The sequence below is a fragment of the Puma concolor genome, chromosome A3 (genome assembly GCF_028749965.1).
Source record: "Puma concolor isolate L17-30 chromosome A3, mPumCon1.1.hap2, whole genome shotgun sequence".
NCBI classification, from domain to species: domain Eukaryota; kingdom Metazoa; phylum Chordata; class Mammalia; order Carnivora; family Felidae; genus Puma; species Puma concolor.
This window is the reverse complement of record NC_141669.1, coordinates 43,847,553-43,874,611: the sequence shown is the minus strand read 5'-3', so window position 1 is coordinate 43,874,611 and position 27,059 is coordinate 43,847,553.

Here is a 27,059-nt window from a genome sequence, read left to right as displayed (position 1 = left end):
ACAGGCTCCAGGCTCTGAGCCATCAGCCCAGAGCCCGACACGGGGCTCGAACTCACGGACCGCGAGATCGTGACCTGAGCTGAAGTCGGACGCCCAACCGACTGAGCCACCCAGGCGCCCCATATTTTTTTTTAAATAGGAAGAAATAAAATGTTTTTGATTGGGAAATATAACTGTCTCAACTAATCTGTGGGACAAGGGTCACAAGAAAAGGAAGATTAGCTACTTAAGTGAATGAAAAAATATGGTTAGTTACTAGGTTTTAGTAACTAAAAGAAAACAGATGAGCTGGATATACCCATAAGATATAACTGGTTCCATAAACTAAGATAGTTTAATTTAGGGAAGGGTGAAAGTAATAAAGCTCATGACATCATTTCTATGAGACTGATACCATTAGTGTGTATCTTAAGTAAAGAGGTTATCATTCCCATTTTATATATAAGGCCATTGAGGATCAAGGTCATTAAAAGATGTTGTTAGGACCACCTATTTGAGTTTTGACTTATTTGACTACCTGAGATAACTGCAGAATATTTGAGAGTATGAATCTCTAGAACCTCTCTGTAGTCTACAATTTTGGGGGGTGAGTCAAGTGCCCACAAACACTGAAATAATCAAATATATGTACATCATACCTATATATCAAAATAAATTGGATTTTAGATGGTTTACTCTATCTGTATTAATATAAGGGAAGATATTTGTCAAACTATAATGCTATGTCAATTTCTGGAAAGATTCTTCACATTAAAAATGTGTTTCTTTCTGACTTTCATTCTTTCTTTCTTTCTTTCTCTTTCTTTCTTTCTTTCTTTCTTTCTTTCTTTCTTTCTTTCTTTCTTTCTTTCTTTTCTTTCTTATTGAGAAAATGATAGGGATAAAAATGATAGAACTCATCAATCAGTCTCCAAATGTAGCTTCACAACCTCTGGGCTAACATGTCTTTCACAGACCTCAGAAGTTTGTTGATACTTCTTTTCCAAGAAAGTTCCAGGGATACTGAAAGGGGGAACCCAAGGCCAACAAACGTCTCTGCAAGCTTTCTGGAAGACACTAGAAGTAGAGAATATGATGAGGTGATGATGGCCAACATCTTAGTTGCTTTAAACTTGGAGAAATTCTAGGGAAGAAAATAAACCTATTCTAGAATAGTAAGAGATAATCTATCAAACTTAAATGAAAGCACCACACTTTAATTTATAAACTATTTCAAGTATCAAAACAGTAAGGGGTCTTTATTCAGCTCTTCTGTGTCTCTTCAAAATTAGATTTTATCTTTTGATGCCAGGAAATACCAATTTCTCTCACTCTCTCTCTCTTCCCCCAATTTCTCTTAATTTAATAATGTTTGTTCTTTTGAGGTGGGGTGGGGGGAGTTGGGGGACTACCTCAAGGCTAGTAATTTGGAATTTCTATATTTGGCTATTATAATTTTTGTTTCCTGACTTCTACAATAATACTCTCATATTCTACATATAAAGTTCCTAATGCAAGGTAAAATATCCAGGAAACCTGCCTTTTCATTTACTTTTATCTCTTTTATGAAATATTATTGACTACTTACTCCTTTTATTATGCTGACCTCTTTGAATCAATATTGTACCAGGCTATTGTCCTATCAGCTGGTATTTATAGTATAGAAGATATCCAAAGGTAAGAGCAAAATCTTCTCTGGAAAACATGTAATTGAATACCACTCCTATAGAGAAAGAACCTATTAATTTCATAAAGAGTATCCAAATATATTAATAGGATTATAACTAATCCCATAATTATATCTTTTGGTAGAAGCAAGGAAAAATAGTCAATTCCATAGACACAAAAAGAAAAAGGTCAATATCTAGTTTAATTTTCATGTTTTCAAGTTCATTGCTATTATAAATTGTTGAATTCTATCAATGTCTTAACTTTTCAAGATTTAAAAAGTGAATTCTCATCAATTCAGGGCTTTTTAAATTATACTTCAAAAAGTTAATATCCATCTATTAGATTTTATATATATATATATATATATATATATATATATATATATAATAGATATGTGTCTACTATATATATATACTATGTCTATACTATATAGACACTATAGATATGTGTCCACTCCACATTAGGTTCTTCATCACATAACAGAAAATAAAGATTTAAGAAAGAGAACACTTAGTTATATGCTTAATCAAGCAAAGAATGTGGAAAATGCAGTTCCCTATGGACAGAAGAGTTTACCTAGCCTCTGGAGTCTTAAGGCATGAATCAAAATAAATCATACTGTTTTATTTTTTTATTTTTTAAATTATTTTTTATTCATTTTTGAGAGGGAGAGAGAGACAGAATGCTAGCAGGTGTGGGGCAGAGAGAGAGGTAGACACAGAATCTGAAGTAGGCTCCAAGCTCTGAGCTATCAGCACAGAGCTCAATGCAGGGTTCGAACTCATGAACCATGATGGTGACCTGAGCCAAAGTCAGTTGCTCAACCAACTGAGCCACCCAGGCACCTCAACCATACTGTTTTAAAGTTGAAATTTGAGTCAATCAAGCAAAAATGCAAAGGAAAAGCAGAGAAAAATACACAACATCTAGAAACAGGAATCATTTTATGGGCCTAACTTTTCTCCCTAAATAGCTTTATGATCTTAGATAATTTAATTAAGATCTCAGCTTTACCACTGGACAAAATTATAAAAGGATATACAATGTATTTTTCCAAAATATATAACAAAAGGAAACAATGTAAATACCCGTTTAAAATATTTTTTCAGTTAGTTTTTAATTACCTTTATATGAATTGCTTTATTATAATACCATACATGTTATTAAATTACATGGATTATATAGATTAGATTCCCAAAGAGTTTATAATCTCAGATTAGTTCACAAAAAAACATCTTACCCATCATCCACTTTTTCTGAGTTCTTTCTCTGTTTAGCACTTATCACCCCCTACATACTAAAATTTAAGATCCTTTAGAGCAGGGACATAAGTGGTTTTTGCTCATTGTTTTTTCTTTTGCATATATTTATGGATAAAATATTGTTATTGAATGAAATACATCATTTGGAATTCCCTAGATTATGCTCCAGTAACTAAAACCTACAAGTCTTTGTTAATCAACAGGCACAAAAATGTATTAAAATTTTGTTAATATTCCTTCAGTACTTTAGAATGCAACTGCATTTGGATAGGGCCTTTAAAGAGATAATCTCCCGCCTTCAGAGTTTTTTTTTTTTTTCCCATACACTAGCAATGAATAATCCAAAAATGAAATTAAGAAACAAATTCCATGCACAATAGTATCAAAAAGAATAAAATGCTTACATATACATTTAACCAAAAAGTGTAATACCTGTACACTGAATAATATATTACTAAAAGAAAATGAAGGTCTAATGGAAAAACATCCTGTATTCATGGATTGAAAGCTTTAATTTTTAGGATAATATATTACCTAAGTTGATTAATGGATTCAGGGCAGTTCTATCAAAATCCCAGCTGCCTTTTTGAAGAAATTTATAAGTAGATCCTAAAATTCATACAGATGCAAAAAAAAAAAAAGGATCTAGAAGAGTCAAAACAATCTTGGAAAGAAGAAAATTGGAGGATTCATACTTCCCAATTCCAAAACTTACTAAAAAACTACAGTAATCAAAACAGTGTGATACTAGCATAGGGGCAGACATATAGACCAATGGAACAAAACTGAAAGTCCAGAAATACATTCATAAATTTTGTTCAGTTTATGTCTGACAAGGTTTTCAAGATAATTTACTGCACACTGAATGTTTGTATTCCCATAAAATTTATATACTGAAACTTAATCCCCAAGGTGATAGTATTTGGAAGTGTGGCTTTTGGGAGGTGGTTAGACCACCAAGGCACTGACCTCATGAATGGAAGTAGTCCCCTTATAATAGACACCCCAGAGAGCTCCCTTGTCCTTTCTACCATATGAGGTTCCAGGGACAATGGCAGTCTACTAACCAAAAAGTAGACTGTCATCAAACAATGAATCTGCTAACACATTCATCTTGGACCTCCCAGCCTCCAGCAACATAGTGAAGTTTTGATGTTCATAAACCACCCTGTCTATGATATTTTTATAGCTTCCCAAACAGACTGAGACACAATTTAATGGGGGAAAAATAGTTTTTATAGCAAATGGTGATGGGGCCACTAGATATCCCCATGCAAAAGAACAAAGTTAGATCCCAACCTCACAATACACACAAAATTTAAATAAAAATGGATCAAAGAGCTACATTTAAGAGATAAAACTATGAAACTTTTGAAAATTTTTTAATTTTTATTTATTTTGGGGGGAGAGAGAGTGCAAGCAGGGAGGGGGCAGAAAGAGAGGAAGACACAGAATTTGAAGCAGGCTCCAGTCTCTGAGCTGCAGCACAGAGCTTGATGCGGGGCTCAAACTCATGGACTGCAAGATCATGACCTGAACTGAAGTGGAATGCTTAACAGACTGAGCCACCCAGGAACCCCAAAACTATGAAACTTTTGGAAGAATACATATATATCTTCAAAAATTTGGATTATACAATTGCTTCTTAAATATGACATGAAAAAAACAAACAAAAAACATAGATAAATTGGACATCATCAAAATTAAAACCTTTTGTTCTTCAAAAGACAATCTGAAACAAGTGAAAAGACAACTCCAAGAATCAAAGAAATATTTGCAAATCATACGTCTGATAAGGCTCTGACACAATATATAAAGAACTATCATAACTCAATGATAAAAAATAAGTAACCCAATTAAAATGGATTTGAGGGGCACCTGGGTGGCTCAGTCAGTTGGGCATCCAACTTCGGCTCAGGTCACGATCTCAGGGCCTGTGAGTTTGAGCCTCGCATCAGGCTCTGTGCTGACAGGTCAGATTCTGTGTCTCTTCCTCTCTGCCTCTTCCCCACTCGTGCTCTGTCTCTCTCTCTTTCTCTCTCTCGCTCAAAAATAAATAAACATTAAAAAATTTAAAAATGGATTTGAATAGCTATTTCTTCTTCACAAAATATATACATGGCAAGTCAGCACATGAAAAATGCTTAATGCCATTAGTTATTAGGGAAAGATAAATCAAAACCATAATGCAGTACCATTTCACACACTAGGAGAGCTATTATCAAAAGGCAAACAATAATATATCTTGGATGTAGAGAAATTGACATCCATTTTAGATGTCATCCATTTTAGAATAAGATCCATTTTAGAAAATAGTCTGAGAATTCCTCAAAAGATTAAACAGAATTACCACATGATCTAGCAAATCTATTCCCAGGTACATAGCTGAGATTTATAAAGATATGCCACAACACACACACATAAAACAAACAAGAAAAACCAACCAAACAAACAAAAAAACTTGTACATGAATATTCATAAGGGCATTACTTATGATAGCCAAAATGTAGAAACACCCCAAACTTCATCAAGTGCTAAAGGGCTAAACAAAATTCGGTATATCCATGTAATGGAATATTATTCAGCTATACAGAAAAAGAATAGGGTGCCTAGGTGGCTCAGTTGGTTAAGTGTCTGACTCTTGGTTTCAGCTCAGGTCATGATCTCACGGTTCGTGAGTTTGCGCTCCGCATCTGGCCCTGTATTGATAGTGTGGAGCCTGCTTGGGATTCTCTCTCCCTCTTTCTCTACCACTTCCCCGCTTGCACATGGTCTCTCTCTCTCTCTCTCTCTCTCTCTCTCTCTCAGAAAAAAATAAACATTAAAAAAAAAAAGAAAACAATGACTCATACTACAACATGAAGAACCTTTAAAAAATCATGCACAGTGGAAGAAGCTGGACAAACAAGGCCATATATTGTATGGTTCCAATTATACAAAATATACAAAATAGGGATATCCATAGAAAGAGTTAATTATTTTCATATTACCTTTCTATCATCAGAGAATGAGAAAATGATTAGTAATAGTCATTTTTCATTTTTAAAGGTTATGAACTAAGAAGTCTCAGGGAGAAATGTTATACAAGTTGTTTTGTTTTTCATGTAGTATTATTCTACAGAAAACTGGAAATACAGAGGGAAGCATTTCAAATGGTGAAAATACTGCATTCAAAGAACACAAAAGGAACTGGATTAATAGGGATGCTCATTTTTTAGTTAGCTGACTAGTTACCTCAGATATGGGAAGTTTTAAAAAATGCAGATACCTGGACCTAACTCAAGAGTTAATGACTTACACCTGACATAAGAAGTTATGATAGGAGGGTCCTGGAAATTTCCATCTCTGAAAATGTTTCTGGGTATTTCTAATATACCAGAATACATAGGAATCAGTTCTATAACCAGCCTGCTGGAGGGCAGGGACTTTCTTTACTCATATGTTTACCTTTCAAAACCAAGTCCAGAGCAGTTTTCCAATAGACGGTGAACTAAAACCCTCATTGTAACTGAATATAACTCACCCATAATTTAATTACCAGGGTCAAATTTCATTAAGGACTTTGGCCATGAATAACTCTTTAATACTCAAGTTACTAAACGGGCAGCCAATTGCAAACTTTCTAGTAATCCTATCAAATGACTCAATTTTTTTGTTGTTTTTTATGAGCAAACTATTTGGTTTGGCTTTCTTTTTCAGATCTAAGTCTGAGCATCTGTATACCTTATTAATGCCATTACCTTCCATATTTCAATGCAAGACATTTTATGGGAACCTGCCATTAACAGTATAAAAACTAATTGCAAGTTGTATGCTACATTAATTCTCCCCATAAACAAACATCCAAGAAGTGAAACATATGCTAATAGAAAACTGATCATTTTATCCACATACCTGCCAAGACAGATGGAAGGCACCTCAGACAGAATTTTGATAAGTGGAAGATTACAAGCTAAAACACACTTTTGTAAGCTCTTGACAAGTTCCATGTGAACTGCTGTCACATTTACACCTTTAGGTGCCACTTTTCTACATTAGCTCACCTTTGTATTTGAACTCATATTGTATTTCCTGATGAACTATGGATATTTTAGGTAAAGGACATGCCTGTGTGATGACTGCAATCCACACCAAACACACAGCTTTGATTGTTACACTCCTGGGCTAATAGTTGACTGAAGACATCACCTGGTCCCTCCTCCAGTCTTTACATTGGTAAAAGTCTAGTTCAGCTGAGATGATTGGCTCTCTCTTCTCCTCCTTGGATACTTAAAATATACATTCTTTACCTGTTCTTTTAGATACTCTTGAGTATTCTCCAAAGATTAAATCCCATGTACAACCTGACTCAGACTAAGGGGCTTCCTGACAAGTAAGTGCCCTATAATTATTTTCTAGGCCATGTTAGAGCAAACAGAATGATAATCTCCTCTCAACAGAAAAGGGGAATAAGTTATTTATGTCACTGTTTCCCTTTTTATCATTAGAAACCTAAGGAAAGTAATATGAGGCTAAGTCTATTCATGTTTTTAGCTTGACAAATTTGTCTATTATTTCTCTTTCCAACAACTGTTAATAGTTTTGCCTGACTTTTTTCCCCCTTATAGGATTGAGTAATTTAGGCAAAATGGCTGAACTGGTTGTTGATAGATACATGAAGTTGCAAGGGTAAAAGGTAAAGGATAAATTAGGAATTTTACAAATGTCATTCAACCATTCTAAGCATAACAGCAATTGAAAAGGCAAAAATACCCAAACAGTGACTAATTATTGAGAGCTGGCTTGAATTAGTTGAATGTCATAGAATATACATATACCCATATGCTGCTTACCAAACAACACATGCTCTTCCTCCATGCCCAGTCTTCTTGCAGTGGTGTCCATGTAACCAGCTCTTGCCAGTTGTTTCTGAAAGAAAGTGACACGTCTCTCTTTTTCGTACTTAGTTTGCCACCACATGACTAACTCTGGTTAACAGAATGAGAACAATAATGGTCTGCATTCCTCACAGTCAAAGAACCAGTATTCCCTCTTCATCTCTTTTTTCCCCTGTCGCGAGGATACAGAAGCCAAGTGTTCCAAGTGGTACGAGCTTTTAAGACAGAGAATCATAGCCTGACCCACAATAGACTCTGAATGACTGAGAGAGAATGCTTTGTTACTTAATCCATTCAGGTTTTATGATTTATTTTTAACCTCATCATAGATTGGTCTATTTTCATTAATTAAATGGTCTTTTTTCACACCATGCTTTGATTCCTTAGTAACTACCATATTTTCTAGAGTGTAGCACTCACATGTGATCTGCAGACCTGTGCTGAAACAAAAGCTGAATGTCACAGTTAGTAATCACATAAATATAGAAACTGAGAGTAAGATTATAGATACTTTATATAGCAACTGAATATTTCCATGACATCTTAATGTGTGATCATGTTTCTAGAGATTTATTTTCAGTGTATTTCACATAATTTATTTTTTTTCAACGTTTTTATTTATTTTTGGGACAGAGAGAGACAGAGCATGAACGGGGGAGGGGCAGAGAGAGAGGGAGACACAGAATCAGAAACAGGCTCCAGGCTCTGAGCCATCCGCCCAGAGCCCGATGCGGGGCTCGAACTCACGGACTGCGAGATCGTGACCTGGCTGAAGTCGGACGCTTAACCGACTGCGCCCCCCAGGCGCCCCTCACATAATTTATTGTATTATATTCAATTGTATTGTTCCATGACTGATTTCAGGAATAACAAGGAAAGTGGCCTCTATAACCCATCAAGCACTTGAAAATGTTCAATGAAGGAATTAAAATGCTCATGTTCTTTATATAGAAGACAGATAGTTTGACTTATTTTAAAATGAAATTTATTATTTTTGGTAAATGTGATGTATACTTAACTAATGTAAATAATATATTGGAAAACACATACAAGAAAACAAAAGTCACCAAAATTTCATTATCATTAACATTTTGGTGAATTCTAGATATCAACCTATATACAACTGCAATCTTTCAAGAATACATATAATTATAGTAGACACATTTCTGCAATATTCCTTTTCAGTCAAATATATATCATGAACAAATTTACATGTCAATAACTTCAATTTTACTCCTCATTATTGATGCATACCTACATTGTATACACATACCATAGTTTTTTTTTTTTTTTTTATCCAGTCCCTCATCAACACAAATTTTGGTTATTGCAACCATTTGTTATCTGTGGCAAATGGCAAATTTCATAAACATGCTTATGAATACATATGTTCACATACATAGGATGTTCCTTAGGGTAAATTGCACAGGATCCCTGAAAATGGGTATGCCTATCTCACAGATAGTACGGATTTATGATCTTTTGAACAAGGCCCATTTCTTGACCACTAAATCAAACTCAGTATTAAAAAAAAAAAATCCTCACATTTTACATAGTAGGGATCCATTTTTTTTTTCCTACTCATAGAAGTAACACAGTTCCTAAGGCCTGCATACATGTGATATGGAATGGACTGCAATTACTGTAATTTACTATTATATTATTGGGAACAAGCCAAGGACAAACCCAGCTGGCCAGTAAGGCCTGCGGAACCATTCTCTTGGACGGTTATAAGTATATGAATTGGATAGTGGCTATTTTGTATCTCTCCCTCGGCCAGCAGGTGTAATGGGATGAGACTAAATGTTCCTTGGTGAGCCCATACTTTTATGATCCATCTGTTCAAGTAGGAAGGAATGAGGCAGGTGGGATTCTTCATGCTACAATAGGACCTAGATAGAGGCAAATGGAAACAATGATTTTCATAATCTTTGCAGAGCTATAACTCATAGTTTGTAATTCATATTAAAATTACGTTCCCACTGTCATGAAAGCTATGACTAAGGAAGGGTGAACAAAATTCTTTACCTTTAATATATCACATTTTTCCGTGAACCTTTTCAACCGTGGCGGCTGGGGCCCTGCGGAGGCCTACCTGGCGCAGCGGGGCACTAGGAGGGTGGGTCCGCACAGCGGCGCTACAGCTCCTGCTGGGAGATGTGGCTGGGCAGCCACGGCCGAAGGCAGCCGGGTCCTCGTGGGGTCACGCACGTGCACCGCGACGCCGCGAGAACGTGGAGCCTAACTGGCCTCAAGCCGCGCCACAGAACTCAGCGCAGCTGGAGGAGTGAAGCGCGCAGCACGAGGCGTGCGTCCTGCCGCACTAGCAGCCGGACCTGCGCATGAGCTGTGGCAACCCGAGCGCGCAGCTTTACCTGCACCTGGCGGGGCCCTGGCTCCAAAGCGGAAGGGCGGTAGGTTTTGCTGAGGAGCCCTATTATCCGTGGTTCGACATGGAGCTCTATGAAGGTGGAGACCAGTGCCAACAAAAGCTTCATGCTACGGGGCACAAGCACCACTGCATTCCGGCACAAAATCCATATCGTGCCCAGTAACCTAAAGCCAGGTAACATCGTCATCATGGAGACGCCTGGCACTCCCCATCCGTAAGGTAGCCGGTTTTGGACCACACAAGGTCTGTACTGGCTGGCTCCCGCGAGGCAAAGAGGGCGATCAAGACAACAATAAGGTGAATGTACATGAATTCCACCTGTCCTCAGCCTACAGCTCAGACTTCTACAGGGCTCCTGAACTCTGGAACAGGCGCTAGACAGCCAAGGCCGACGTCTTTATCCTGGGCATTAACACCTGGGCAAAGATAGAATCACTTTTAATGCCTCTGAGACCAAGAAGGAGCTCTTGAGAACCTGTATCAAACAAGGGACCGAGATAGACCTTGTTGGTGAATTGCCACTTGAAAACCCAAAGATGGAGTTGCACATCTTTCACAACATAGGACTTGAATGTCTGAGGGAATCAAATAGCTTTTGAAAGGCATGTTAGCCGCTAACCCACAGGACAGGCCGGATGTCTTTGAACTTGAAACCAGAATGGACCAGGTCATGTGTGCTGCTCAAAATTCAGGACAAAGCATCTGGAATGTTTTTAAACTCGGTGAGTGTACTTTTTGTTCTGCACACACCTTTCCAGCACTGGATATTTCATCCTGGGCCCTGGAGTGGGCCGGGTGGAGCTGGGGAGAGACGCAGGGCTGGAAAGAACTAAGTGTTTGTTATCAGAGTTTCCCCCTAAATTTCCTTGAGATATGTGGGATAATTTAACTATGAATTGGAAGGTCTTCTGAAGCATTTTCTGAGTAGGGGTGGCATTTGAGGTGACTTTTTTAAGTTTCATAGAAACATTTTATCTTCAATTAATAAATGATTACTGTAGAATCTGCAAGAAAAATAATAAAGCCTGGTTAGTTCATTTGACTTGAAAAACAACTTTTAAGTTAAAATGTCAGGAATTAGGGGTGCCTAAGTTACTCCGTTAAGGGTTCCGACTTCGGTTCAGGTCAGGATCTTGCGGTTTGTGAGCTCCACATTGGGCTCTGTGCTGACAGCTCAGAGCCTGGAGCCTGCTTCAGATTCTGTGTCTCCCTCTCTCTCTTTGCCTCTCCCCTGCTCAAGCTCTCTCTCTCTCTCTCTCTCTCTCTCTCTCTCTCTCTCAGGAAAAAAAAAAAAACTAAAAACATGATCAGGAATTATTTTCCTCTTGAAATGGAAAAAGACATTTTTTCCCCTTAAGTTGTATAGCTCTCTGGATTGTTTCCTTCACATTTCAGGGAGCTCTCTATAGCCTCTTTTTGTTACATACACACAAACATTCTACCAATCCTATTCTTTCAGTGGTATCTGGAAAAAAAATTAAAAAAGAAAAAGACCTGATAGGAAATGCTATAAAAAGGAAGTTAATTCCATAGGAAGGAAGTATCTTTTGGAGAAAAACCCATTTCACAGTGTGAAAGTAATGACGGGAGGAATATATTTAAAGAAGGAAAGGAGGTTCTCAGTAGTTATCATTAGAAAGATGAACAGGTCTTATCTGGAACCTGGAATCTTATTGTGGGGCTACCTTTTAAACATTAATCAGAGACTACTTTGGTTCAACTTAATGGATGTCTGGGCAGCATGGACAAATGCCATCTAGCTCAAAAGTGTACATTCTAGATAAGGATTATCCAAGAAAGAAAATGACGCAATTTCTCATATAACAATTTCATTCCATTTCAAGCCTCATCTTAGTGTGTCTGTGCATGTAGGTGTGTAGTAATTCACATCTTTGGCATGGGGACGAGGACTGTATTGAGAGACTCTAGGACATCAGGGATTGGGCACATTTTTAGGAAAGGTGGAATTCAGCTTGCCACTGTGACCTTTATATATAATGCAGTGTTGTTTGTTCAGGAAAATCATTTTCTTTGGGCCAAACTGAAGTGGCTTATATAAATATTTAGGGCCTAGCTTTCTAGAAGATGATCTCATACCCTAATATTCCTTGAGTCAGTACAAAATCCATAGAAATATTTTTAGTTGATTCACCCTTTACAGGGACCCAGAAACCTCTTTTTTCTAACTGTAAAGAGATATAATTGGCATATACATTGTATATAATTGTATAATTATATACAATGTATATAATGTATATACATTATACAATTATGTATAATTGACATATACATTGTATAAATTTAAAGTATACATCATGATTTGATACACAAGGAATTTGTGAAATAGTTACACAGTAAGGTTAGTTAACACCTCCATCATCTCATATAATTACCTTTTGTTTTACCATAGAACATTTAAGATTCACTCTCTAAGCTATTTTTTAATCTTTTTTTAAAGTTTATTTAGAGGGGGTGATGAGTGGGGGAGGGGCACAGAGAGAGGGAGAGAGAGAATCTCAAACAGGCTCCAAACTGTGCAAACCAATAGCTTCAAATCAATGAAAGCTATTCTTACTAGTTTGCTATATCAGCTTAAACTGCCTTTATGATAAATTTAAAGTATATAACAGCTGTTTGTTAGTAAAATCTTATCTTTTAAGCATTAAGAGACATGCATAACTTTCTCTGACTCCTTAAAACCTTTTTCAGGCTTTAATGATGCTCTGTCCATACTCTTAATCTCCTTCATAATTGTGTACATTTTGATATTTCCTTTCCCAGAATGGAAGTTTTCAGACTGTATAAGCAAAAATCTGTCCTGTCTTCATCATTATAATAATTTTACTCCAACATTCTCCATTTTTTACTTTAGTCCTGGGTAGTCTGAGAATGACAGATCCAATTACAAGTGTCCTTAATACCTTCCTTGTCTTGAACAAAAAAGGAAAAAAATTCACGGATTGAATCTATGCCATATCATGTAGTTGAAAAATGACTACACTTGAACTGAATTCTGAGGTTCTAGAAAGGTTTCCTTTCTCTTCCCTGCCTTCAATTGTTTGGAATTATGATCAAATCCCACTACGCATTAAAACCAGAGCATTCCAGGGATTCCAGCTCAATCCCAGCTTTCTGTTTTCCAGGTATAGCTTTTTTGAAGAAATGGTGCTCCTTTGGAATCTGTATCCAGATGGCACTGCAAAATGAGGAAAACTTGTCTGATAATCTCAGAATTTTCTAGAATGTTTGTTTTGAGTACTAAGAAATAAATTTGTCAGGCTGAACATGTGGTGGTGGAGAAGGCACAGGCAGCCTTTCTAAATTGATTCTCACTTGCATAAGAGAAAATTGTTTGCTATGTGACTTTTAAAACCATTCATTGATTTTATGAAACAAATATTTCTTTAACAAAGAGATTGCTTATCATGCTGTGACCCTGAGTATGTATTCTCCTCAAATTACTCTTGTGTTCCTGGATTTGGGGGTTAAGAACACAGACAGACATAATATATTAATTTAAAAGTCAATTTTGGAGGCACCTGGGTGGCTCAGTCAATTAAGCACAAGACTCTTGATTTCAGCTCAAGTCATGATTGGTGATGAGATTGAGCCCCATGTCGGGAGCCTGCTTAAGATTCTCTCTCTCTCAGGGAGCACCTGAGTGGCTCAGTAGGTTAAATGCCTTACTTTGGCTCAGGTCATGATCTCACGGTTTGTGAGTTCAAGCCCCACATCGGGCTCTGTGCTGACAGCTCAGAGCCTGGAGCTTCCTTTGGATTCTGTGTCTCCTTGTCTCTCTCTGTCCCTCCCCACTCATGCTCGCTCGCTCTCTCTCTCTCTCCCCCTCCCAAAAATAAATAAACATTAAAAAGTAAAAAAGATTCTCCCTCTCTCCCCCCTCCCCTGTGCACGTTCTCTCTCCACACAGTCTCTCTCTCTCTCTCTCTCTCTCTCTCTCTCTCTCTCTCTCTCTCTCTCAATAAAGTCAGTTCTTAAAGGCCATAAATGGATAAGGCCCTATCCCACCTTTTGGTTTGAATAACCCTGTACCTAGTATGGCACTAAAAAGCGAATATCCTGCAAGATAAATTGTCAGATTCTCAAACTTTATATACTCTATTCGATTAACATATACAGTGATGCTCCTTTGTAAAATGTGAGAGCAAACAGGTTTGATACCTAAATGGTGAAAAATATCACAGCATGTATTCTGACTTTAAATAATTACTCTACTTTATTTAAGGTGAATCTATCCTCAACTCCACTTCTTTCCTTTTCTTCTTTTTTTTTCTTTTTTAAGTTATAAGACTGAAGTCATTAGAGTCTTATCTCTCCAGGATATCAACTTGTTTCTCCTTCAAATGCATAGATGGGCAGTTAAGCTCAGCAAGTGGTGTACATTCTTTCTTTGAAAACAAATTATAATTATGATTTATTGGAACTGGACTTTCACACTCAAAGACCCCAACTAAATGCCATAAATACAGTAGGAGATTGGGTGAGTAGAGTCATGAAATCTTGGATTAGGAAAGAAATGGCATCCGTATGCAATATATACCTATGAGATTTGGATATGGTGGTGTGTGTGTGTGTGTGTGTGTGTGTGTGTGTGTGTGTGATTAGAAATGTTCATCACCTCTTGGTTGACCACAATAGAAGGTACTTTCCTTTGCCATTGATGCTGGGTTTTGCCAGTAACTTACTTTAGCCAGTGGAATGGAGAGCAAGCAGGAAGTTTAAAATGGCTGTCTGCTGTGCTTTCTTTTTCCTGCATTTCACCATATGAATTTGCTTCAAGTGAGGGTTGGTCTAATGAGGATACAAGTTACATAAAGCAGATCCTGATCCAAGATGCAGCTTAAAACCTAGCACAGTTGAGCTGTTTAAATCCGCCATACTTCAGCAGACCCATAGATACACAAGTAAAATGATTGTTATGGTTTATTACTCAATTTTGTGGAGTTTTTATTACATAGCATTATTTAAAATAATGTGAAAATAGGCAATATGATAATATGAAAATTATGTGTTTATTTTTAATATCCTTCTTCCAATCAGATGTTCTCACATTATAGTAGTGATTGTGAACACTATATGAGGCAAATAACCTCAGATTCTTGCTCCCTGTTTAGTATTTCCTGTGGGACTTTGGAGGTTAACCTACATAAGCCATAGAGTTCAGATTCACAAAACCTGTAGTGATCTACCCTGTGGACTGTTAAGTAAGTATGGCAGTATATTCAACTGCAAACAAAATATTCAAAACATAGGATGCAATATATAATAGTCATTGTTATCGTTTTAGTTGCTTACGTTTAGTGTATAAACATATGGAGATAAAATATATTTATTTTAATATAGCACTACACAACATGCCAAGTGTTCTGAACTCTCAGTTACCCATCTATGGAATGAGCCATTTGTGTTCATGTATATACAGTGTCAACCAATAGCTACTTCAGTTGCAAGAACAAGGCCTAGGAGGGGTTAATGTGCATTAAAGGACCACTTCTAGCAAATTCAGTTCATTTATATAGCAGCAGACATGTTGGATCATGCCAATTATGCTATCAGAAAATGTAGACTCCAAGTCCCTTCCAGAGAGTAATAAATGACATCACCATCTCTCAAGCCTAAATGATGCATTGGAAGTGTATTCAAAATATGTATTTTCTTACTGGAAGAGGCAAATCAATCTTTAAATATTCTTCTTTTGGTATCTTGTTGACAACTGTTGGATGGATACTTTGTAGTACTTTGTTTCGTCTTACAGAGTTTCTAATTATAAATTCTTGAAGGAGTTTAAAGAGCAGGCAAACTAAAAATTTCAAATTAAGTAGATTTTGAAAATTCATCAAATCCTAGTTTCCAGTACTATTTTACCTTCTTCTTGTTAAAACTTGTTACAGTATTTCATGAATCCATCACCATAATAGAACTCCTAGTGGAAATGGGAAGGAATGATGGCTAGGTAACTACCAGGTATTAGGTATGTATATGACAGAGCAGACAAAATTGGTGACAGCATGGAAATTGAAGCTGGAAGCAGGGGTGAGTATGGTGCAGTGATAACATGCCTAAGCGAGAGGAATTTTCATTCTTCTTTTGTACACGTTATCCTTCAGGCTACGCAAACAAAGTCATACAAAAATTGATCTGAAGATAATCAATTTATGCATAAAATCGATTTAGGCAGCTCCTAAAAATATTAAAAAATATTTCTGCAACATAAGGTAGTAATTGTGATCTGTTGTGATTATTGGTCCGTGATTTTCTGTTGTGATTATTCATCTGTTGTGGTCAATAAGTTTATTCTAAAACACATTTTTCTTTTTTACATTTTTAATAGGCTTTTTGAAGAGCAATTGAGGTTTCTATTAACATGTACAAAAATAGAGTTGCCATATACAGCTTCTCCTCACGTCCCCCCACAACAATTTCTCCATTGTTATTAACATTTTGTAATAGTGTGATAGATACCTTTGTTACAATTGATAAGCCAATATATATTATTATTAACTAAAGTACATTGCTTACATTAAAGTTTATTCTTTGTGTTGTAAAGTTCTGCAGCTTTTGATAAATGAATAATATTATTTGTCTATCATCATGGCATAATACAAAATAGTTTCATGGCCCTAAGAATGTCCTTTGCTCTAGGTATTCATCTCTGTGCTCCTTGTTCTGAAACCCTGGACACCACTGAACTTCAGTTTTGCCTTTTTCACAATGTCATATAGTTGGGATCATAAGGTTTATCACCTCCCATGTTGGTTTCTGCATTTAAGGATCATTCATATATTTTCTAAGCTTTAGAGTTCATTTCTTTTTTATGAGAACACTGAAAATGCTCCATTGTATGGGCATACCATAGTTTGTTTATCCATTCATCTGTTTAAAGAGGTCTTGGTTGTTTCCAAGTTTTGCCAATTATGAACAAAGCTACTATAAACATTCATGTATAGATATTTGTGTGGACAAAGGTTTTTAACTTATTTGGATAAATACTTAGGAGTGTGATTTGGGGATCATATTTTAATGCACTATTTAGCTTTATAAGAAACTGCCAAACTTCAGTACGTTTTGGCATTCCCACCAGCAATGAATGAGTGTTCCCATTGCTCCCCATCACCACCATGTGGTGTTGTCAGTTTTTTTGAATTTTAGCTAATAAGTATGTGGTGGTATCTTAGTGATACTTTAATTTGCATTTCCCTAATTACATATGATATTGAACACATTTTTATATGCTCATTTGTCTTTTTTTGTTTTTTTTGGTGAGATGTCTGTTCAGTTCTGTTGCCCATTGTTTTAAGTGTTTTCTTATTGCTGAGTATAAAAAGCCTTGCATATTTTGAGTACAACTTGTTTACCAGATATGTATTTGGAAATATTATTTCCCTGTTTGTAGATAGTCTTTTTCTTCTCATAAGTTCTTTTGAGGAGCAAAAAGTTTTAATTTTAATGAAGAACAACTTACCAATTATTTTTGATGAATTGTGCTTTTAGTTTATCTATTTAACTTATTGGTATGATGGGTTGGATTAATGGATTTATGAATGTTTAAAATCAGCCTTGTATATACTGTGAATGAATCACTTTTGGACATATTGCATAATGTTTCCACACATTGTTGGATGCAACTGCTAATATTTTATTGAGGATGTTTACATCTCCATTCATGAGAAATATAGGTCTATAATTTTTCTCCCTAAGAATGTTTTTTTTTTTTTTTTTGGTTTTGATGTTAAAGTAATACTGACCTCATGGAACATGTTATTAAGTATTCCCTCTACTTCTATTTTCTGAATGATACTGTAGGAGAATTGGTATTATTTTTTTAAGTGTTTCATAGAATTCACAGTGAAGCCATTGGGCCTGGTATTTTCTGTTTTGGGAAGATTATTATTTGTTGCTTCAGTTTCTGTAATATATAAGCCTATCTGAATTATTTCTCCTTGTGTCCCTTTTGGTAGATCCTATACCTCAAGGAATTGATTTATTTAATCTAATTTATCAAATTCGGGGGTAGGGAGTTGTTCATAGTATTTCTTTATTATCATTTTAATGACCATGAGATCAGTTGTGTTGGCCCCAATTTCATTCTAATATTAACAACTCCTGTTGTTGTTGTTGTCATTGTCTTTTTTTTTTTCCTGTTTACTTTGGTTAGTTTAGTTTTTTTTTTCCTGTAAAGTTTTATCAATTCTATTGATCTTTTCTAGGAATAGCTTTTGGTTTCCTTGATTCTATTAATTTCCTGTTTTCAATTTCATTGGTTTTGATTCTAATTTATTGTTGTTTCTTCTTTTCCTGCTTACTTGGATTCAGTTTGCTCAACATTTTCAAATTGCTTAATATTGAGGCTTAGACTATTAATTTTATATTTTCATCTTCTATAACATATGTATTTAACATAAATTTCTCTCTAAACACAAATTTTGCTACATCACATAGAATTTGAAGTTATATTTTCATTTTCATTTAGTTCCAAATAGTATCTGTAATTTCCTTGCTACTTCTTCTTTTACCCATGTTACTACTCAAACTATTTTTTTTAAATAACCAAATATTGAAATGTTTTGGGATTTTCTAGCTTCTTTCTGTTATAGATATCTAGTTTAATTCTGTTGTCATCTGAGAATGTACTTTATGTGATTTTTATTCCATTAAATTTTTTAAGATGTGTTTTATGAGCCAGGATGCAGTCCATCTTGGGGAATGTTCTTTGTGAGCTTAAGAAGAATATATACTTTGGTGTTATTAGATGAAGTATTTTATAAATGTCAACTAGATTCAGTTAATTGATGGTACTGAACACTTCAATTATAGTGATTTTCTGTCTCCTAGATCTATCAATTACTGATATTAGGGCTTAAATTCTTCAACTATAGAAGTGAATTGGTCTCTTTCTCCTTTCAGTTATATCAGGTTTTACTCACTTATTTTGATGTACAGATGTTGGGTGTGTAGACATTAAGAATAGTATGCCTGCTTGAAGAATTGCCTCCTTTATATGATGCCCTCCTTGTATCTGATAATTTCCCTTGCATTAAAATCTTTGTATGTCTGAGACTAAAATAACTAGTTCTAATTTCTTTTAGTTGGTGTTAGTATAGTATATTTTCTATCCCTTTAAATCTATCTTTGTTTATAATTAAAGTGTGTTTCTTATAGACAACATATGCTTTGGATTCTTATTTAACCCACTCGATAGTTTATGTATAGTTTAAGACCATTTACCTTTAAAATGATTTTTGATGAGTTGCTTTAACATCTACGATATCTCCATATCTGTTACTATTTTCTATTTATTGCCCTTGTCTTTTTTTGGTTTTGGTTTTTGCTTTTGGTGTTTTGTTTTGTTTTTCATTTTGCTTTTAATTGAGCATTTTATGTGATTTAATTTTCTGACCTCTCCTAGGATATTGCTCATACTTTATTTTTTTATTTTTAGCGGTTGTCTTATAGTCTGCAATATTAACAACTAATCTGAATCTACTTTTGAATAGTAGCATACAACTTCATGGTTAATTCAAATACCTTATAGCTTGAATATTCCAAATTTCTCTCCCCCATACCTTGTAAGATTGTTGTTACACATTTCACTTACGGCATTTCTCCCACCCAACCTGGCTTCTCCTAATTTTTCCTCTTTGTCTTTGGTATTCTGAAGTTTGACTAGGCAGTGCCTAGATTTAGTGTTTGTTTGTAGTTTTCTAGCTTGGTGTTCTCTGTGATTCCTAGTTTTGTGCCTACCAAAAATTTTAGAAAGTTCACAGCCACTATTACCTCAAATATTTCTTCTTTCATCTTTCTATATTCCCATCATGTGTGTGTTACACCTTTTATAATTGCTTCAGAATTCTTAGCTATTTTTTTTCTGCATTTCACTTTGGGAAGTTTATGTTGTTACATACTCAAAATCATTGATTCTTTTCATGTCAGTATCCAAACTACTGATGACCCCGTGAAACACATTCTTTATTTTTGTTACAATGTTTTTATTGTTTTTATTGGTTTAATTTCTAACAGTTCCTTATGATATTCTTCTAGTTTCCATCTCTCTGCTTACATTACCCATCTCTTACAAAATATATATACTTTTTTTTTTTTTTTTTCAGGAGAGCCTTTATCACATTAGTGTTGTTTTAAGTTTTTGGTCTGATAATTTGAAAATATTGGTCATAGCTGGCTCTGGTTCTTTTAGTATGACTTGTAATATTTTTGTTGTTGTTGAAAGCCAGACATGATATATAATGTAAAGGAAACAAAGTAAATAGGCCTTTATTGTATGGTTTTATGTTTATCTGGCTGGGAGTTAAACTGTTTGTTGTTTGCTGTGGTAGTAGACATCAGAGGCTAAAATTTCCTCTGGTGACCTAGTTTTTATTTCCTCTGCTGTCTTGGGTTTCCCTAAGAACTCCTTAAATGGGGTCTGAGCCTTGCAATTCAATTCACATGTAGTCTCCTGTTATTATACAGGAACCCTATTGTGATAGTAAGATGTAGGGGGTGAGGAAGCATTCTATAATCCTGTGATTAAATATCATGTTTTAAGGAGTCTCTTCACCTGTGCTGTGACCTAGGTGCTTGTCAGCTTTCTATTTCACACCTTAGATGAGACAGGATTACTAGAAGGGGCTAGAGTTGGGTATTTCCCCCCACACCCCATTGGTTAGGTACTAAAAAATAGTTTCTCTTGAGAGCAAGCATTCAATGAGGAGTAAAGAAAGCTGTAGGCTTGTTTCACAATGACTTCTTTTTGTATCTTCCTTCTGGAAGCAGGAAGTAATTTTTCTCTAAAGTTTATAGTGAGAATCTGGTGGAGCTCCTGGAGGAAAAACTCATCCAGGTGTGGGGAAGCCCCCAAGGCAAGAATTCCAGGAGTTTTTGTTTCTCAAACTAGCCCATATTCAATCTCCAGCAGTCACTATCCTTTAGGTATTCCTACTTGATGCTGGCTCCTAGCACACACATGTTCGCACCCCACCCCACACCAGCCCACCCCATGGGATATGTGTGATATTACTCAGGCATTCAAGTCTGCCCAAGGACAAAGGAAGGGACAGAAAACAAAGGGTTAAACTGATAAGAGTCTCCATCAGTTAAAAATATCTTAGTAAATTACATTAAAAAGGCAATCTTATCAATAACCTAATCTCAAGAAACATATAGATGCAGTTTCCCGAAACCCCAACATGACCCTTCCCTCCATAGTGATATGGGAAACAAAGGCAAGAAGGAAATGATAGGTAAAGTTAAATTTCCTTATAACCTGCAGCCAATTGACAGATACTTAAGGCAAGCAGAATAAAATTTTCTCTGAGAACTCCCTACTGTCTTAATGTTAATGGTTTACTAGAGAGAAAGACAGTCTTAGTTTGACAATAATCTGTGCCTCCCATAATCTGTGAGTCTTTAGCATATGAAAATTTCTTTGGAAACTTCCCTTTTGACTTCACCCTCCGCCCTGCCCCAGCCCCATAGTATATAATGAGCCACTCTTCACAAACCCAGTGCAGCTCTTTCTGCACATGGGTCCTGTCCCCATGCTTTAAAAAATCACCTTTTGGCACCAAAGGTGTCTTCAAGAAATCTTTCCTGGCCATCAGCTCTGGACCTCACATTCACCCCCAAAACTTCATCACTATGACCCCAATTCTCTGATGGATCTCTAGAAGAGTTATTGATTTTCAGTTTTTAAGCCTTTTTTGTTGTTAGGATAGAATTGATGTTTTTAAGGTCTTTTGTATGTCAGACTGGAAATAAGTCCATTGTATTTAAACATAAAATGAAAACTCTCAAAATAAAAAAGGAAGTGAAAAGAGTGTGAAACAACATATTAGAGAAGGAAACAAAAAACAACCCCTAAACCTATAAATTTTGTACCCAACAAATATGTCTTTTAAAGAGAAAGCGAAAGGTTAGGGAAGTTTTCCACTAGAATTTGCTCACATAAACCTTCTGCCCCTTTTTCTCCCTCTTCATCTTCTGTGACTTCTATGATACAAATGCTATTCCTCTTTAATAAGTCGCTGAGTTCTGTCAGTCTTGTATTGTGATGACTTGTATTGTTACCCTCTTTTTTTTCAGTTTCATTATTTTCCATAATTTTATCTTCCGTATCACTGATTCACTGATCTGCTTTGTCCATCCTCACCATCATGGCAGCCGTTTAAAATTGCATCTTGGTTATAGCATTTTTTATTTTGGCCTTAATAGATTTTAGGTCTTTTAACTCTGCAGAAAGGGATTCTCTAGTGTCTTCTGTGCTTTTTCAACCCCAGCTAATATTCTTTTAAACATGGTTTTAAATTCTAGTTCAGACATCTTACTTATGTCTGCATTGATTAAATACCTGGCTGTCATTTTGTCATTTCTTTCTTTTGGGGTAAATTCCTCCATCTTGTTATTTTGGAGGAAGAAAAAAAAATAAAATACAAAATTAAAATTAAAAAAATTAAAAAACAAAACAAAAATCAGTTAAAGGAAGCTAGATCCTAGGTGTGTTTGGGTCTGCTTGTTGAGAGAAGCCTGATAGAAAAGGAAAAAAAAAAAAAAAGAGAGAGACAGAAAGAAAAGAAAAAAAAGTTGAAAAATTTTAAAAATTTAAAAATTAAAAGAAAAATTAAAAAAAATAAATAAGAAAATACAATAAGAAAATAACACCATACACAATAATAATTCAAAATGAACGAAAGACCTAGGGGCACCTGGGTGGCTTAGTCCGTTAACTATCCAACTTCAGCTCAGGTCATGATCTCACAGATTGTGAGTTCAAGGCTCACACTGGGTTCTGTGCTGACAGCTCAGAGCCTCAAGCCTGCTTTGGATTCTGTGTCTCCCGCTCTCTCTCTGCCTTCCCCCATTTGTGCTCTGTCTCTGTCTCTCAAAAATAAATAAAAAATTAAGAAAAAAGAAAAAAAAATCAAAATGGATGAAAGACCTGTCTCTGGAGGCAAGGGAAACAAAAGCAAAAATGAACTATCAAGACCTCATCAAGGTAAAAAGGTTCTGCGCATTGAAGGAAACAGTCATGAAAACTAAAAGGCAACCTATGGGATGGGAGATGATATTTACAAATGACATATCAGATACAGGGTGAAGAAATGGGCAGAAGACATGAATAGACAGTTTTCCAAAGAAAATATCCAGATGGCTAACAGACACATGAAAAAATGCTCAGCATTACTCATCATTAGGGAAATATAATGAAAACCACAATGAGATACCACCTCACACCTGTCAGAATGGCTAAAATGAACAACTCAGGAAGCAGCAGATGTTGGCAAGGATGCAGAGAAAGAGGAACCCCGTTGCACTGTTAAGAATGCAGACTGGTGCAACCACTCTGGAAAACAGTATGGAGGTTCCTCAAAATGTTAAAAAATAGAACTACCCTATGACCCAGTAATTGCACTACTGGGTATTTATCCAAAGTATGAACAAATGCTGATTCGAAGGGGCACATGCACCCCAATGTTTATAGGAGCACTATCAATAATAGCCAAAGTATGGAAAGAGTCCAAATGTCCATCAACTGATGAATGGATGAGGATGTAGTATAAATACATATACAATGGCATACTAGTCAGCAATCGGAAGGAATGAAATCTTGCCATTTGCAACAGCATGGATGGAACTAGAGTGTATTATGCTAAGTGAAATAAGTCAGAGAAAAGTATCATATAATTTCATTCATATGTGGAATTTAAGAAACTAAACAGTTGAACATAGGGGAAGGGAAGGAAAAATAAGATAAGAACAGAGGGAGACAAACCATGAGAGACTTTTAACTACAGAGAATTAGCTGAGGGTTGGGCTAAATGGGTAATGGGCATTAAGAAGGGCATATGTTGGGATGAGGACTGGGTGTTATAAGTAAGTGATGAGTCACTAAATTTTTCTCCTGAAATACATACACATCATATGTTAACTAACTTTTTAAATAAAAAAAAAAAAAAAAGGAAAGCAAAATAACATTTTCAGACATAACAAAAGCTGAAAGTATTTGTCGCCAGCAAATCCATATTTTAAAACAGATCAAAACAAGTCATTCAGGCAAAGAGAAACTGTCACCAGATTTTTAAAAATGGAATAAGTTGTAACAGAAAATGTAACTGCTTGCATAATTATATAACATTATTTTTCTTATAACATTATCTTTGAAGTATAGCTGACTACTTAAAGGAAGATTGCTGTGGGTTTATGTTTATAAAATATGTATAAATAAAATGTATAAGAACAATACTTTAGGGGCTCCTGGGTGGCTCAGTTATCTGACTTCAGCTCAGGTCACGATCTTGTGCTTCATGAGTTCGAGGCCCGCATTGAGCTGTGTGCTGACAGTGTGGAGCCTGGAACCGCTTTGGATTCTGTGTCTCCCTCTTTCTCTCTGCTCTTCCCCTACTCAAGCTCTGACTCTTTCTCTCTCTCTCTCTCTCAAAAATAAATAAAACATTTAAAAAATACTGTAAAAGCTAGAAGGTGAGGCATGGAAATGTATTTTTGTCTTGTTCTTAATTATGTTTATTTTATACAGTGTTATTAAAAGTTGGCTTTTGATAAGGTAAAGATGTATATTATAAACTCTAAAGCAACTATTAAAGTATAAAAAAGTTGTAGTTAGTAGATTAACAGAAAGAAAAAAAAAACAAAATAATAAAAGAATCCAGACAAAGGGTATATAAAGAAGAAAACAAAGGTTTAAAAATATAAAACAAAGAGTTAAGGGGCACCTGGGTGGCTCAGTTGGTTAAGCATCCAACTTCAGCTCAGGTCATGATCTTATGGTTGGTGGGTTCGAGCCCTGCATCAGGCTCTATGCTGACAGCTCAGCCTGGAGCCTACTTCGGATTCTGTGTCTCCCTCTTTCTCTGTCCCTCCCCTGCTCACGCTGTCTGTCTCTCTCTCTCAAAAATAAAACGTAAAAAAAAAAAAAAAAAAAAATTAAAGAGTTAAATGATAGATTCAAACTAATGACATTATCATATTAAATTTAATTAACAATTATAAATTGGTTGAAGAAGCAAGGCCCAAGTTAATACTGCTTACATTGGAAAATAAGTTTTAATATAAAGACACAAATAGGTTAAAAGTAAAATAATGAGGAATGATACATGCTAACACTAATAGAAAGCTTGAATATGGCCCTTTGTAGCAACATGGATGGAACTGGAGAGTGTTATGCTAAGTGAAATAAGCCATACAGAGAAAGACAGATACCATATGGTTTCACTCTTATGTGGATCCTGAGAAACTTAACAGAAACCCATGGAGGAGGGGAAGGGAAAAAAAAAAGAGGTTAGAGTGGGAGAGAGCCAAAGCATAAGAGACTCTTAAAAACTGAGAACAAACTGAGGGTTGATGGGGGGTGGGAGGGAGGGGAGGGTGGGTGGTGGGTATTGAGGAATTCACCTTTTGGGATGAGCACTGGGTGTTGTATGGAAATGAATTTGACAATAAATTTCATTTATTGAGAAAAAAAAGCTTGAATGGCTATATTAATATCATACAAAAAATTTTGGAGTAGAGAATATTATCTGAGATAAATGAAGTCATTTCACAGTGATAAAAGTGTTGGGTTATCAAGAGAGCACACAAATCCTAAATATTTATGCAATAATAATAGAGCTTCAAATGCCTGAAGCAGAATCTTACAGAACTGCAAGGAGAAAAAGGTGAAATCACCTGATATGATTTCAATATCTATCTCTGAAAAATTGATGGAATAAATAGAAAATTAGGAAGGTATAGAAAACTAGAATAACAATTTTAGCTAACTTGACCTAATTGAAATTTATGGGATACATTGCACAGCAACAGTAGAATGGATATTCTTTTCAAGTCCACATGGGACATTTACCAAGAGAGAGAGCATATTCTGAGCTACAACAAAAGTCTCAATAAATTTTCAATCAATTCATACAAAGTATGTTCTTTGACCATAATGGAATTAAACTGGTAATATTAACAAAAGATCTGTGAATTTTTTTCTTATTTTTAAACTAAATACCACACTTTGAAATTTGTAAACTAAATACCACACTTTGAAATAAGCTGTACTTCAAAAAAGGATTCATAAAGGAAAGTTTAAAGCATTTTGTAGTAACTAAAAATGAAAATGTAACATATCAAAATTATGGGATGCCATTCATGCAGTATTCAGTTGGAAATTTATGGCCTATCAGAAAAGAAAAAAAAAGACATCAATGACCTCAAATCCATGAACTAGAAAAAGTATGCAGAATAAAGGAAAAACATAGATAACAGCGAAAATTATTTAAACAGAACCCAGAGAAATACTAAAGAAATTGCATGAAACCGAAAACCTGTTGTTTGAGAAGAACAGTAAAATTGATACATTTCCATTCAGACTGACCGGTAAAAAATGAGTGAAGAAACAAGAATGACACCTGTAATTATATAGGAACATTGCTACAGAATGCTCAGATATTAAAAATAAAATAAAGATCTAATATAAATTAATTCATGCTAATAAATTCAGGTAAGTAGATAAAATGGACAAATTCCTTGAATGATACAACTACTGAAACTTAAGAAATAGCCTAAATTATTCTATAACTATTTTTAAAAAATTCACTATTAGTAAAAAGCAAATAAACCAAAACTTCTTGCAAAAACTACTCCAGGCCCAGATGGCTTCACTGATACATTCTACAAAATATTTAAGGAAGAAGTACTATTCTATAATATTATTTTTATAATAAATGTTACAGAAAAATTAAATTTTGCTATGAGATCAGAACATATGAACTGATGTAAATCTTTGTCAGCTCCCTCACTCACTTATGACATCTGACTCTGATCACTGATGGGCAAGAACTCAGATCACATGGCTCATCTGTCAAGCTG